General features: G+C 46.1%; 1 protein-coding gene across 3 annotated transcripts in view; it reads right to left on the reverse strand.

The window, feature by feature from the left end:
- The window catches only part of LRRC8D (leucine rich repeat containing 8 VRAC subunit D), a 53,423-nt gene extending 44,170 nt beyond the window's left edge, over window positions 1–9,253 (reverse strand). Inside the window, exon 1 of one of the 3 annotated variants that reach the window (XM_040610253.1) lies at window positions 9,006–9,253. The gene's annotated coding sequence lies outside the window, so the exon portion shown is untranslated. Of the gene's footprint in view, window positions 1–7,023; window positions 7,098–8,174; window positions 8,258–9,005 lie in introns of those variants that run through there. The other 2 variants (XM_040610256.1, XM_040610255.1) reach the window with 2 other exon arrangements.
- Between the last annotated feature and the right edge of the window lie 4,745 nt (window positions 9,254–13,998).

A 13,998-nucleotide genomic window follows, 5' to 3' on the forward strand; every position in this document is an offset into this window, starting at 1 on the left:
CTTCCAGGTCCTTTCAGCATAGGGAAAGACTTACACCCCATTTACACCAGGGTATTGGCATCACCCAGTGCCAATTTTACCTGAATCACAGCCAGGCACTTGGCACTTCAGGCATAACACGTGCAACCTCCAAATGCCACGTCCTATATACTGTAGACCTACATGTGGCAGCCTTCATTTGTACAGTCACTTGATCAAACATCTTTTCCACTAAGGAAAACACCACTTCTGTTGCACTTAACAGAGGTTGCATTTAACAGAAACAAATGTTCCTAACAGAGTGAAAAAATCAGATGATGCACTTATAGAGCAAATTATTATGAATTCTGTAAAGAAAGAGGAGGGAAATGACAGTATTTTGGGGAAGTAGAGAACCTGGGGGAAAAACCTTCAGCTAATAAAATAAGTGAAGCAGTTCCAGTCATTAGAGGTTTAATTTCAGCACAACTGAGTAATTTGGGTTCTAAACGTATCTCCAAGTACCCAGCCAACAGCAGACATTTGACAATCACTTTGAAGTGCCATCTTCCTCCCTTGCTGCTGCGTAAGAAAAACAACAAACCACCACACAGCAAAAAAGTCATGCCATCAAAAGAAAAACACAACACCAAAACCAGCACAGAAACCTACTGTAAAAGTATTGTCCAAAGCAGCATGTAACCTAACCAGATAAATACCAGATTTTGTTGCTATCTCTGAGTGAGGTTTTGCAACCTGCTTAAGCTGCTTTATAGCCACCCTGCTGCTAAACACTCCAACTCTCTCCCCTGGTGTGTGCCTGGGGGAAGCATCCTGCCTGACCAAGGTAGAGGCAGGTGGGCAGGACCTCCACTTTCAACAGTAGTGCAAGCTCAGATTTGCTCCAGCTGGTCTTGAAACCACACTCCCTTTGGAAAGCACCTTAGGCATTGCTCCTACACTATGGGCACCTACAGGATCCCACTGCTGCTCCCTGCAGAGTTCATTGTCCATACTGGGGCCTCGCTGCAGCTTTCCACATGTCACTCAACACCCCTTTTATTTCAGGAGCCCCCTGTGATTCTTTCTTTCTCTTCGTGGCTACCTCCTCTTGCCCTCTCCATGAGCCAGGGGCTGCATGCAATCTTCTCCCTGCTTTCTGTCTTCTGTTGCAGAAGGCAGGAATATAACCAAGACATTAACGAATCAAACCTTGCTGGGCAAGCAGGCAAAATCCCCCAGCGCTACAGGTAATCCACTGTCTGATCTGCAGGTAACAAGAGAGGGGGCTGCTGGTGGTAGCTCTGGTATTACGCTCTTTAGCAAACAGCAAGCCAGGTCCAAGATCTTACCAGTTCAGGCAGCAAGCGGGTAAATGACCAGACACTGAAGATGAGGTGACAAATCAGAAGCAATCAGAGCATGGAGGGCTGCCATCCTCTCTTCATTCACAAAAGGAACAGCAGAGGAGGAGCACCGCGTGCCCCTCACACTGACCAGCTGCACACTGGTTGTGACCGGGTGCTCTGGGCCACTGTGCACGTGGACAGACCACGATTTTACAACAGAAATCAGACAGGTGCAAAACTATTCGACCAAAACCAGGCCTGCACCAATGCAACAAGTAAGTTTATAGGTGCTCATTAAATTTACTGTAATGAATACGCATGTCCACGCAGGGCTCTGTATTACTCTGCAACATGCTTTCAAGCTGATTGCAAACTGGGAGAACCTTGCCATTCCGCTGTGAGCATGAAAGTCTTGTTTCTGGAGATGAGACTCCCTCCATCAAACTAACAGGTTCCATACACTTTCCACATGCAGAGCACATACAACTTCGAGTTTTAAGATTTTATTTTATACACATTCACACTTATCTCAATGGTTTTGTTAACTCCTTTTCTTTGCCACAGCGTTACTATTTTCTTTTGTATTTTCGCATGCCTCTCGTTTTTATTTTCTGGCTTTCCTACCTGCTTTACTACTTTTGTTCTCCTGTAACTCTGGCCCCAGCAGTTTCTTTCTTTAAAATCTGTTTTGATTAGACTGATTGATGCTAACAAGGACACTCTTAAATTCACCTTTCAATCTAGGTACATCCTAAATCAAGTTACACTAAAAATAAACAAAGCGTAACCACAAATTTTAACCACTGGAAATAAGAGTCTTGTCCAAACCACTGCATTTTTCATTTTCCTGATTTATTATTAGTACAATTCTGTCTCATTCTTGGTCCACTCTTTTTTTCCAAGAACCACTCTTCTCCCATCGTTCTCCTGTTAGACACTTTCCTACCCACGTTCCATGGGGGCACTAGCACTGACCAAGGTCACAATTCCTGCTGCACCAACGAGCATTTGTGTATCTGCATTCTTCCACTTCCTCATTTCAAGAGTCAACAGATTTGTTGTCAGAAGGACAGAAAAGGAGAGGACCCAAACTATCAAGCACGGTCTTCCCCTTCTGCCTGCTAACAATGCTAAGGAGGTAAAACAGTGAAGAAATTTAGTATGGGTTATAAACCAGCAAATGTTACTTTAAAAAACTCAAGTGCATAAAAAGTTTAATTCCTCTTTTGTCAGTTCCTCCTCTAAGCTAGGTAGTTTAGGCTTTATTTCTTAATTTAATTAGACAGAAAGCAAGTACATTAAAGTTTCTGGATGGCAGCCATTGAGAGGAACCCTGTATATAGACTTCTCAGTTTGTATTTTTAAACACCAGTCAGATTAAGCGTGAAGTCTGGTTCCTCCGTGCATCTTTGATGAAGGCAATTGCTAATGCATGTGGAAAGCATTTGTGACCATAGCAGTGCTTGAAAACAAAGCAAGCTAGTTCACTACCTTGCACACTTCTCACTCAAATTTTAATACAGAGACTATCAGACCAAAATAATTCCTATCCTCCCTTTCCACAATCTGTACACAAACCACTATGTACAAATATGCAAGATGGACTTTTTTTTTTAATCATTCACTGACATTTGCATTGGTTTAGTGGACAAATTTATATTGAACAATCCAAATGACATCAGCTTAACAATGTGTTCCTCTGTGCAGGACTGCAAAGGCGACAAAATGTCTATTACATAATACTTCTGTCTAAAATATTAATATTCGCAGAAGCAGTTTTTCAACCGAAAGGTTATTTTCAATGATTAGCAAATTAGTGTTGGATAAGCTTGGGGTTTTTTAATCACTGCATTTAAGACTGATAAACTATAGTTTTTGCTCACAAAACAAAATCAACTTTACGTGTGCACATATCAAGCTAGATGAAAGATCTCCCCACGTTTACCAGCTTTTCTTTTGACCTTAAGGTACTGCAAAATTACAGAACTGCCTCCATCTCTAGCACACACAGCTTCAGCACGCCTGCACTAGGGTTATTCCAGGCGTGGGTGTTCTTTATACAAGTTCTCACACCAGCTGAAAGTACCTAACAATGGCTGAAGAACAGATAGCTATTCAGACATCATATTCATACACACATCTTATGCACCTGTTTTCTCCTTAAAACTATAATCCCAAGTTGGAAGATCACTGCAGCAAGAAAAGTGCTTCAAACAAAGTCCACCCAAAAAAAAAACAACGCTGCTTTTAGCGGGCATGTTGGTATCTGTGGCATTGGCCACACTTAAAAACACTAGAGGTGCAGCAGCCTTGGCTTCTGTAGAATCCAAGGGCGATCAAGAACACCTTTTTTAGAGAAACTTATCCCAGTGCTGACTTGTAAAGAATGAAGTCCAAGGAGGGAGTGGGGGGGTAGTGGGAAACCACCACCCTGTATCTTGGCTGTGGCTCTGCAGCCATTAGGTTGCATGGGGGCGGGTAGCAGCCTGCCTCGCTGCTTCACTGCGAGGGCTATAAAGAGCCTTTGTGTCTGATTTTTTCCTTTCTGTGTGTATATCTTTACATAATGGATCTAGGGAAGGGGTCTATCTGTAGCATCGCTGGTCTCCAGCAGATGCTTCAGTACATTTGTTGTAGGTCTCACCATTTATAGTTGGACTTGATGATCTTAAAGGCCTTTTCCAACCAATATGATTCTATGATTCCATTTACCAGCTCCATGCAAGTACCACAGATAAGACATCCTGCAATAGACACCTGTATTTAGGTGGCCCCACCTATGGTCTCAATATACAGGGGAAAACATCAGGAAATGCGACTCAAGACAGAAAAATCCTGAGCAAGTGAATAGAAAGGGATTTTAAAACTCCAGGTTTTGGAATAGTGCCATTTTTTCACATTTAAATGCACAGCAAACAGTTTGAAGAGATGTTTGATAGGAAAAGGTAGCAACAGCAGCAGTCATGCCTACCCCTTGGGTCTGAGAAATCTTCCATTGATGGCATTTTCCTAGTCTTCAAAGGAGAGCTTCATAAGACAGAACACCTGAGATGCCTAACTTTTAATTAAAAGACCACATACAGAGAAGATTATTTTTTTAACACTAACAAGGAGCAAGGCAGATCACAAAAATCAGACCATTTCTTTTTCTATTTAGATATATATTTTGCATACATGATACAAAATGCAGGACCACTGTGAATAAGGTAATGGCTACCCTCACCCACTGCTGGCTGCCACATGCTTTCAACCTGGTTGGTTTTACTGCTGCTTCATCAGAGTTACCTTCACCAAGAAAAGGGTCTCTGAAAGAAAAAAAAATATGAACAACAAATAACTTTCCTCCTCCCCTAAGAGTAGCTGTATGTTACATCATGATTGTTTCTGAAGTCTGGAATATCACAACTACTTCAGCCTTAGAATAAATCACTTCTGAGGAAAAAGCTCAAGTGGAAAGAAGGAAAATTACAGGTAGCAACAGTTTTGAGACTACACAAACAACTGTGTTTTCATATCCTGATTTATACTTGCAGAAGAGGAAGAAGAAAAGGGAAGGTATTTCTTTGAGCTTCTCTTCCTATCTCATTTCCTGAAGGGAGACAGGAACCAGTTCTGGCAAGACTGGAAGAATAAAGCTGAGCAGGATATAGAAATAAGTGAAAAGAGCTTCAATTCTTTTAATTAAAAAGAAATTTGTGGCAAGAGAAAGGCTGAAGCGGTGTCAGTTAAAATTAATGATGTGGAAATGAGTATTACTGATGGTATTAGAAAATGCCAACTTGACTTGTGACGCACTTTCCCTTTTAACATGCCAAAACTCAAGATGATTCTCAAGAAGTTAAACACTAGAAATACTGGCTTTGTTCTTCCCTAAATTTTTTTTGGAATCTCTGAGGGGAAAAATTGTCTGGCAAGCAATCAATACCTATTCTTTGTTATATGGTTAAAAGAAAATTGCACTCAATTTGCTTAGACCAAAAGATCTTGAGCCAAACCCATCCCCAACACAAGCAAGTCAGACTTTGAAAACACATAGCTCAAAGTGTTCTCAAGGCAAGAGGTACAGAGTAGCTTTGAAACACTAATTACAATCAGTTTTACAAATATAACGCTGGTACCTGCTAGAAAACTGCATTTGACAAACATCCTTCTCTGTATTTCAGTCCTTGTCTGGCAAATACTTACAAGCGTAGGCCCACAGAACTTCAGTATCACAGCCAAGAATAAACTTTCAAGTTCAAGCACTTTTACCATGACCCCAGAGAGCCTCATGCATGCATGCGTTGTCCTCATGAGCCTATACATGTGTGGAAAATTAGTCATGTGCACAAGTCTTTGCATGGTGAAGTCCACAGACTTTTCACTGCTTGTTATAAAAAGATGTTTAAAATGTCAGTTATGCAAAAGCACAGACAAGCCTTTATCTAAATGTAAGGTTTCTGGGGAAAATTATTGCCATTTTCCTTAATACATCAATAGCTTTTTTTTCTACGATATAATCTTCCCACCACAAGAGACAATAAATGAATAAATAAAACAGAAAGAAAAGAGAAAAAAAAACAAAAGGAGAATTGTGTAGTCTTGTTTCAGTGCTAAGCAAGAAATGGGGACATTTAAACAGCAGAAACTGAAATAGCACGTTTGGTTCGTTCCACTTTATATATTAACATTTGGGTATAACAAATACTCCTAGTTGTGTTTTATAAATATTTACGGATCTACAACAATTATGAATTAACTGGAAGATACGGATTGTTTTTTTGAAAAGAAATGAAAAACCTTCAGAGTTCATTATTTGGTAAAATACTAACTCTGGAACTCCCTTTTGTTTACATCTAGTTGACAAGCTAGTTCACTGCATTCCCCCGTGACACCATTTGTGACTCAAGCTACTTCTCAGTAAAGCTGCCCCACACCGATTCATCCTAATTCATCCTCAGTGATCACAGCATCAAAACTCCCCTCTGGCTCTTAGAGGTGGAGAAGAAAGCAAAGGAGACCCTGGGCTGAGGGCTGAGTCAGTGCTCTGCCCGCCAGATGTCCCAAGCCAACCCACTGGTATGCAGCAAAAGGAGGAACAGACACAGTGGCCAGTGGCATCGAGAACACAAGGAGGAAAAGAAACTCAGCCAGTGGTACAGGACCCCCAGTTCAAAATCCACTTACTCCCACTGACTGGCTTCAACAGATTTTGAATGGGACCTCAATACACAAAAGGAACAGGAAGACTTGGAGAAATTAGAAGAACTAACTTCAAGGCAGGAAATTTCAGTACAGTTACTTCTTATAAAACTGCACCAAGCCACAACACACATGGTCACAAGTGCTTTTGACCACAGGGACATGCATAACCTTTTCTTCACTAGCCTTTATTTTATAATCCTCCTGTCACTGGCAGGACCTATTGCAGCCATATCACCCACAACATTAGCTTTTTTCTCACTCTCCAGGCACACGCAATCAAGAAAGCTGTCCACACACAACATACAGTTGTGACATCTCCATACCACCACCTACCTACGGCTACAGAAGAGAAAGGGGCTTGTCTGAGGAACAGGAATACTGGGCTATAGAACCAGAATACAAGAACTGTATTTTACATGTGCAGTTATGTGTTAGCACAACATACACTAGTTAATCTTTCCACAGCAAGCACCTAAGTGCTTTCACTCTCTTTGCATCATTATTGTACTGGTTTGTTCCTATTAATAATTACCTTCCTGTGACGGCTGCACGCAGACTTTCCCCGTTGTTGGTGCTGCTGCTTTACAATGCCTCCTCCAGGTCTGAACACACTGGACAGACTACTGTCCCCTCAAAGGTGTCAGGACTGGAGCAGATGTCTATTGCGCACACCTGGATCTTACAAAATAAATTACTGCTTAATGCTGCTCCCTTCCCCATGTTACCTCACATAGCCCTTGTAAACTTTGGATCTTTATCAAAGTCATCTTGACTGCAAATAACAGTATCTATATTTAAATATTCCCTGCTTATTATGTGCAAAACAGATACAGCAGACATAACAGACTAGTGTTTTCCACGTCGAGCAAGATACAGGCAAAGCACCAAATGAGTTTATTATAAAGGCAATGCTTGCTCAGAAACACGGAAGAAAATGGTGTACAGCACAAAAAAACATAGCCAGAGTAGCATATTCCTAGGTCAGGACCTTATAAATCAGTTTCAGCTAACAATAAAAGGTTTATAGGGGATTTGTAAATCACAAAGAATGAGTAGGATCCTGACCTCTGAGCAAGCCTTGGTGAATTAATTTAAGACAGCAATCAAGAGCAAATAACGTAACACTAACCTTCTATACCACCAATCCTTACCCTAAGTTTGAAGAAAAGGGGTTTCCTCTGCCACCAGGAAGACTGACGAGGAAGAAAGGGGGAAAAAAAATTTTAAAAAAGGCACAGAGAAAGGAATTTAGCCACCCCATCTGGGATGAGAGTGCTTTTTTAATGGCTCAGAGCTGCGGGATCAAAATCTCAGTGCTGTTCCTGCAAATTTCTCACATCCTAAAGCCCGCTCTTCCAAACAAGAGGGCATAGCCATCCTCCACCTTCAGTTTTAGAGGAGAAAAGATGATCCTTCCCTACCATGGCTGACAGACACAATGCTGAAAAAAATCAAAATACTTCTCTAGGCTATTAGAAAAAAAAGCTGTAACTGACAATGCTTATGAGTAGCAGGTACCCCAAAGCTAGTACCAGAGATGTTTTGCTCTCTGCACCAGCAGCTAAACCAAGTAAAACATCACTTTCAGCACCACCATTACAGGAAGTACTGCTGAGACTTATTCCACCAAACAACAGGGTGGTTACCACTACCGTCCTCCATTTTCAAGTCTGAGTAACCTACCTCATGGCTCTTACACACTGGGAGCATCCAGAGAAGAAACTGCCACGGGCTGCTGGCGTGCTGGAAACCCACAGCCTGCATCCCCCCGACCGCAGACCAGCTTCCCTGAAGGATGCTGGGCAAGTCACAAGCTTTCTGTGCCTGAATTGGTGTTTGTTTAAGAGCAGTGGGGGCACTTGTAACGGGGACGGGGCGGGGGGGAATGGAGGTTGAAAGACAGAGGAGCTGCCGTGCCAGGCTCGGGGATCCTCAAGGAGCAGGGGTCGATATGGCCACGTACTGGGGAGCTGGGAGGATACGTGCCTCGGGATGCTAGGGGCGATCCTCCGGCAGGGGCTGGCGTTGCCCCCGGGATGGGTTCTATTGACAGGTTTAGGCCTCTCGAACCCGCGCGTTGCAGCCCCCGGAACGGCTGGCCCCACACAAAGGGCACCCGGCTGGCGCCCCCCGCTCGGAGCTCGCACCGCCGGCCCCGGGACGGAGCTCGCTTTTCTCCGCCGCGTTCCCACCGGCACGCCGTGCTCCCAGCCCCGCCGCCCGGCACGGCACGGCACGGCCCGGCACGGGGCACGGCGGCACGGCCCGCGGGGTGCGCGCCCCGAGGCGAAAGCGCGGCGGGGGGGTCCCGGCGGCGGCGCCCAGGCTCGGAGGCGCCCCGGGCACACCGGCGCCGGCAGCCAGGGCGCGAACCGACCCAGGCCGGTTTGAAGGCGGAAAAAAAAAACAGTAGGCGAGGGCCACGGAGGGCGCGGGGAGAGCGCGGGGAGAGGCGGGGGGGCCGGGGCCGGTGTCGATGCCGCCCCCTCCCCGCCGGCCCCGCGCGCGGCTCACCTCAGGGACGGCCCCGCGGGCTGAGGGACCCCGAAAGCCGCCCGGCCGCGCCACGCCGGGCCGGGCCGTGCCGTGCCGCGGGGACGCAGACCTTCTCCGGGGCGGTCACTCCCGCGGCGCTGCCATGCGGGCGGCGGCGGGCTCGGAGGGGAGGGGGAGGCCGGGCCGGGCCGGGCGGGCTCGGCTCCTAGCAGCGCCCTGCAGCGCGCTCTCCGTATGCGGCGCGCACCCGCATGGCTCGGCGCACGGACAGCACCGGCTGCCGGCGAGGGCCGGCCCCGCGGCCCGGCGGCGGCCAATGGCTCCCGCGGCGCCGCGCATGTGAGGGCCGGGCCGGGCCGGCCCCGCCCGCTCGCCCCCCGCGCAGCCGCCGCGCTCAGGTGCCTGCGGGCCGCCGCGCCCCGCTGGCCGCTGCCTGGACCGGGGCTCGGCCCGGTACTGCGGGGCACGGCGGCCTGCGCGGCCCGAGCGAAGCCCCGCGCGGGGGTTGCCTGGGGCATCGGGCCGTGTCTGCAGGGCGCAGCCGACGCTGCACGGCGCGCTCAGGCTAGCAAAGCCATCGATGGCCGCTTCTCCTGGTGCGGGTGAACGAAGTGTGGTGCGTGAGGTAAACAAAACAGCGACACGTTCCAATGATGCGTTCTAACGATATAAAGTGTTGGGAGGAAAAGTCAGTTCTGTTGCGTGTGCCCGAGCCGCTGGGGGGAGCGGGCAGCTCCAGGCGGCTGCAGCGGCGGCCGGGGGGGAGCGCACGGAGCCATCCCGCCGCCGCCGCCCCGCAGGCGGGGGCAGGGGCCGAACTGAACCCCGTCCTCACTCCAAAATCCACGGGAAACTTGTTTTTTTCTCCTGTAACTGAAAGGGCACCAATATCCTGAAGCCTTGGTTGAACGCTGACCGGACGAGTGACCAGATCTGGGTTAACTAGCACTGAGTAACCTGTTACTTCTGAAACTATATTGAACTTCATCAAGAATGGAATTAAAAAAAAAATACTGGCTCGTCTTCTTCCCAGTTTGCTTCATTCCCATGGTTTCTAGGAACTGGAGGAGATGGGAAATGATCCTTAGGTGCTTGTTCAAAACAGCTTTATGGCTCTTTAAAGACTGAGAATCTCCCCTCTGTATTTGCAGATGCATTTTTAATCAGACTCTCTGGTCTAAATGACTGTAAAATGTATCTAAGGTTACAAACAAAAGCACTTCTTAGCAGCAGTTTAGCTTCTGAGACCAGAGAAAATCAGGCCAGCTTGTCCTGCTCTCAGCTGTTCAGCACTATTTTCATAACAAGAGTTTTCATCTGGTGCAGAATTTTAGCAGAGTTCAGATTTAGTCTGATGAGCTGTCAATTATTTTAAGCTTTGATTTTTAGTACCTTCATCTGGCCTTTTAGCTATTTTCTTCCCTGAGATCATCAGCACTCGTGTTATTTTTGGCCAGCTTTTTAGACCTCACTGTTTCCTCAATAAGGTGAATTTATTCTCTATTTATGTATTTCTGCTCTGACCCGGTGGCCAAGTCACACAGGGTGTGTAACACTGGGGCTCCACGGTGATGTAGGGTTAATAGAGATAAAAGCAGTCCAATCTGGTTAACATCAAGGCAAGTGAAAACAGATAATAACAAGAGCTGCTGGCTGGGAAACCCTGACTCGCAGGCAGCTGGCAGAGAAATTCAAGCGGAAGAAAAAGGATTTTTTCAAATGCCAGAGCTGGTCAGAGCTAGCTGAATCCACATTCACTTGGCAATCAAGACACCTTGCCAAGCTGAGGCACACCAGCAAAACAAATGAATAGTTCAGGGGACCCGAGGCAGAAGACACCTGGAACTGGGTAGATCCAGATCCAATTAGAGTCGCTTTCTGACAGGGCAAACACAAGTGTGAAGGACTTACCTCCTACAGAACGTATGCTGGGCTGCTTGCTTTGTTGTTTTTGTTTCCCCTTGTCGTGATATGTATTTAAACGTAACTCATTTATTTATTTATTTTAAACTCTTTACATTCCTTTCTTTCAAGCTTCCCTAGCAGAGACCTCTCCCACTGTCTCAGGTTTGGTCTTCTCTGGGCTCAAGCCTAAGTGCTTTTGGGCAGCTCTTTCTAGATTGCTGTTTCTGGCTCTGGCTGCCTAGGACATGCTGAGGTGGGATAGAAGAGAGAGGAGGAGGGTTAAAAACCTGAAAGAACTCAGTTTCAGGCAAACATATGTCCCAGATGTTCTGCTATCCTCCTATAGTCTATAGGGTTATTTTAGCAGAAGTACAAGTCAGCCAGCTCCATGTGATAAAAGAGATGCCAGAAAAACAGAGTCAACAGAGGAAAAATGGCTTCTTTCCACTTGCACAGTTTTGACGTTGGCCCTTTACAATTAAAATAAACTAATATTGTTATTTTGATCTATGGCTCAGAGGACTGAATTAGTGATTACATTAACAAGCAATTGCAATGCAGCCATATGCCTCACAGGATAAATTGGTCCTGTTTGTTTTTACAGCTGTGCTTTAGTTTAAATTTTTCAAATTCCCTAACCCTGACTAGCCAAAAGGTGTCAGATTTTTCCACCTTAGCATTATTCCCATTCTCGTATCATTAAAACACTTCAGAAAATATCAGTTTCAATAGAGTTATGGTTTTGGCCAGGTTGAAAAGCTGACAATTTACTCTGAGATAGTTTCCAGTTCTTTCTTTCTCTCAACGAACCATCCTGTGCATCTCAGATATGCCTGCTTGACATTGTCCAGCAGGTGTCCAAGCTCAGTCCAAGGGAGCCAGGTGCAGGAGGGACAGCAGCAGAAGGTGAACATAAGGAAGAGATGGTGCCAAAAATAGCGAGTGCCAGCGGTTCCTCAGAAACTGCAAGGAAAATCCATACTGCGAAATGCTTGTCCTGGCTTTGAGTGGGCTGACAAATTTTTCTCCCAAGCAAAGTTAAGATGAGGGGGAATATTCCAAGGTAGATGAGGTAGTTACTTGGGAAGGAGTGCAGATGGCAACATAGAAGAGAGATATGGGCAGGGAAATGGCTTTCCTCTCTCCAGAAACACGGCGGTTAGGCTTCATGGAATGGGCAAAGCTTGAAGGAGAAGACTCCAGTTTAAATAAGGAGGAGGATGCATATGAGTCACTTGGATACTGGCCACCTTGTCCCAAGAAAAAGTGTTTCTAAGTGCTGAACAGTTCATCCCATGGTCCTCATCCAGGACACATGGGCAGGAAGATGGGGTTGGGGATGCACTCACGCTTACCAGTCCCAATCCTGCCACTTGCAACCCACTCACCCCTTAGTGCCATCTCTGTGCCTCACAGCCTCCCGCAGTGGCAGGCTGACTTTCCAGGCAAAATTAGGCAATGTGTTGGCAGCTGGTTTGTTGCCCTGCAGTCAGATGATGTTGGCAAGGGCCCGCTTTCCTTGTGCCTGCAGCTGGCTGCGGAGAGGCTCTTGCATGGAGAGCCAGCCCGGGGGGTGGGGGGGGCTCCACTCCTCCAGAGAAGAGAGAGAAACCTGTCACCCCAGGGCTGTGCTTCTGCACTGCAAGGCTGCTGCAGCTCACGGTACACCGTGACCAGGACACAATGTCAAAGCTTTCAGAAAGTCTTAACTAAATTATGTCAGAAAATCTTTACTACAGTTTTATTGACAATCCCAAAGATATCTAAGAAAACCAGAGCAGCATGTTTTTCCACTATAAAAAGCATCGCAAAACTTTGTCCCTACCATGCTAGGTTCATTTATAATTCCATCAATTTGTAATTGTTTTTTTAACCTGCCAACCAACTTTCTTTGCTACTTTATAAGACCATCTTAAATAATTATCCAGACTGAAGCTGAATAATTATCCAGACTGGAATTATCCAGTTTCTGAAGACACTTTATTATGCTTGTCTTCAAATGCCACCAACAGCGGTCTCCATGTTAAAAGCATGGTGACCTTTGGAGGGCTTGCAAGCCAGCCTAGTCTGATCCTGAGCCGCATCTCTTTCCCTTCCTGGTTGAAAAAAGTCACTCTCTCCTTACCTTTGCTTTGTGCTGAAAAAAGGAGGACTCCCTCTATCTTACAACATGAGAACGACTGTTTAGATTAAAAGCAGTTTCTTCCCCCTTGTAATTGCATCCAGAACCCCACAACGTGCTCTACTGTCTCTATTTCATTTGTGACAGTAAAAAGCCACTCACTCAATGTGCAATGCGGCCATCTAAAAATGGAATGGAGATTTGGGGGACGAGGCCTCATTCTCAGCAAGTACCTTTGTGTTTTGAAACAAGACGAGCAGCCGTGTCGGTGCGCATGGTAAGCAGCACTTGATTAACATAGCAGATCTAGTTTTCACTTTTCATCCAGCGGTTATATGAACTAATGGCCCATCTGCTGCATTCTGTACTTATCAATAAAGAACTACGTATTCACGAAACACACAGCATCATCTAAGACGGAAGGGAGGTGCGGCAGGAAGGCAGTAAGCTGTGCTGCGGGCAAACACCATCATCACCCACCCCTCACCCTGACTGTTCACCCGACCAGGGCTTGCTTTTGGCAGAAGCAGGAAGAAGGTTGTGCATTGCTTGGTCAGCCCAAGGTAGAGCCTGTGCCAGTCACATGTAATGCCTGGTAACAGGGCAGCTTCATACTCAGATCCCAGCTCAGCAGCATGCCAGGTGCCACCATGGAGGTATCAGGTACCTTCAGATCTTCAGAGCCAGAGGGCTGGGGTGGGGGGCTTAGTCTGTGGCTGAAGTAGTCCGTTTCATCTACTTAGCTCTTCCTATTTTCTTAATTTTGTGCTTTATTACTTGTGTGATTGCTAGCTTTTCTGCTCACCCTGGTTTCCACAAATACTAAACACTAAACATGGAAGCTGAATAGGAAATAAAAATTAAAGCCCTGTCATAACCAGAATTAGCAAGGTAAGACCAAAAGAAACTTTCAGCTGTCACAGCTTGTCCAGCCCAGCTTGCCGGAATGATTTCCCTACCTCCTCCTGGGACATTTTAGACTTC

The sequence above is a fragment of the Falco naumanni genome, chromosome 11 (assembly GCF_017639655.2).
Source record: "Falco naumanni isolate bFalNau1 chromosome 11, bFalNau1.pat, whole genome shotgun sequence".
Classification (NCBI taxonomy): domain Eukaryota; kingdom Metazoa; phylum Chordata; class Aves; order Falconiformes; family Falconidae; genus Falco; species Falco naumanni.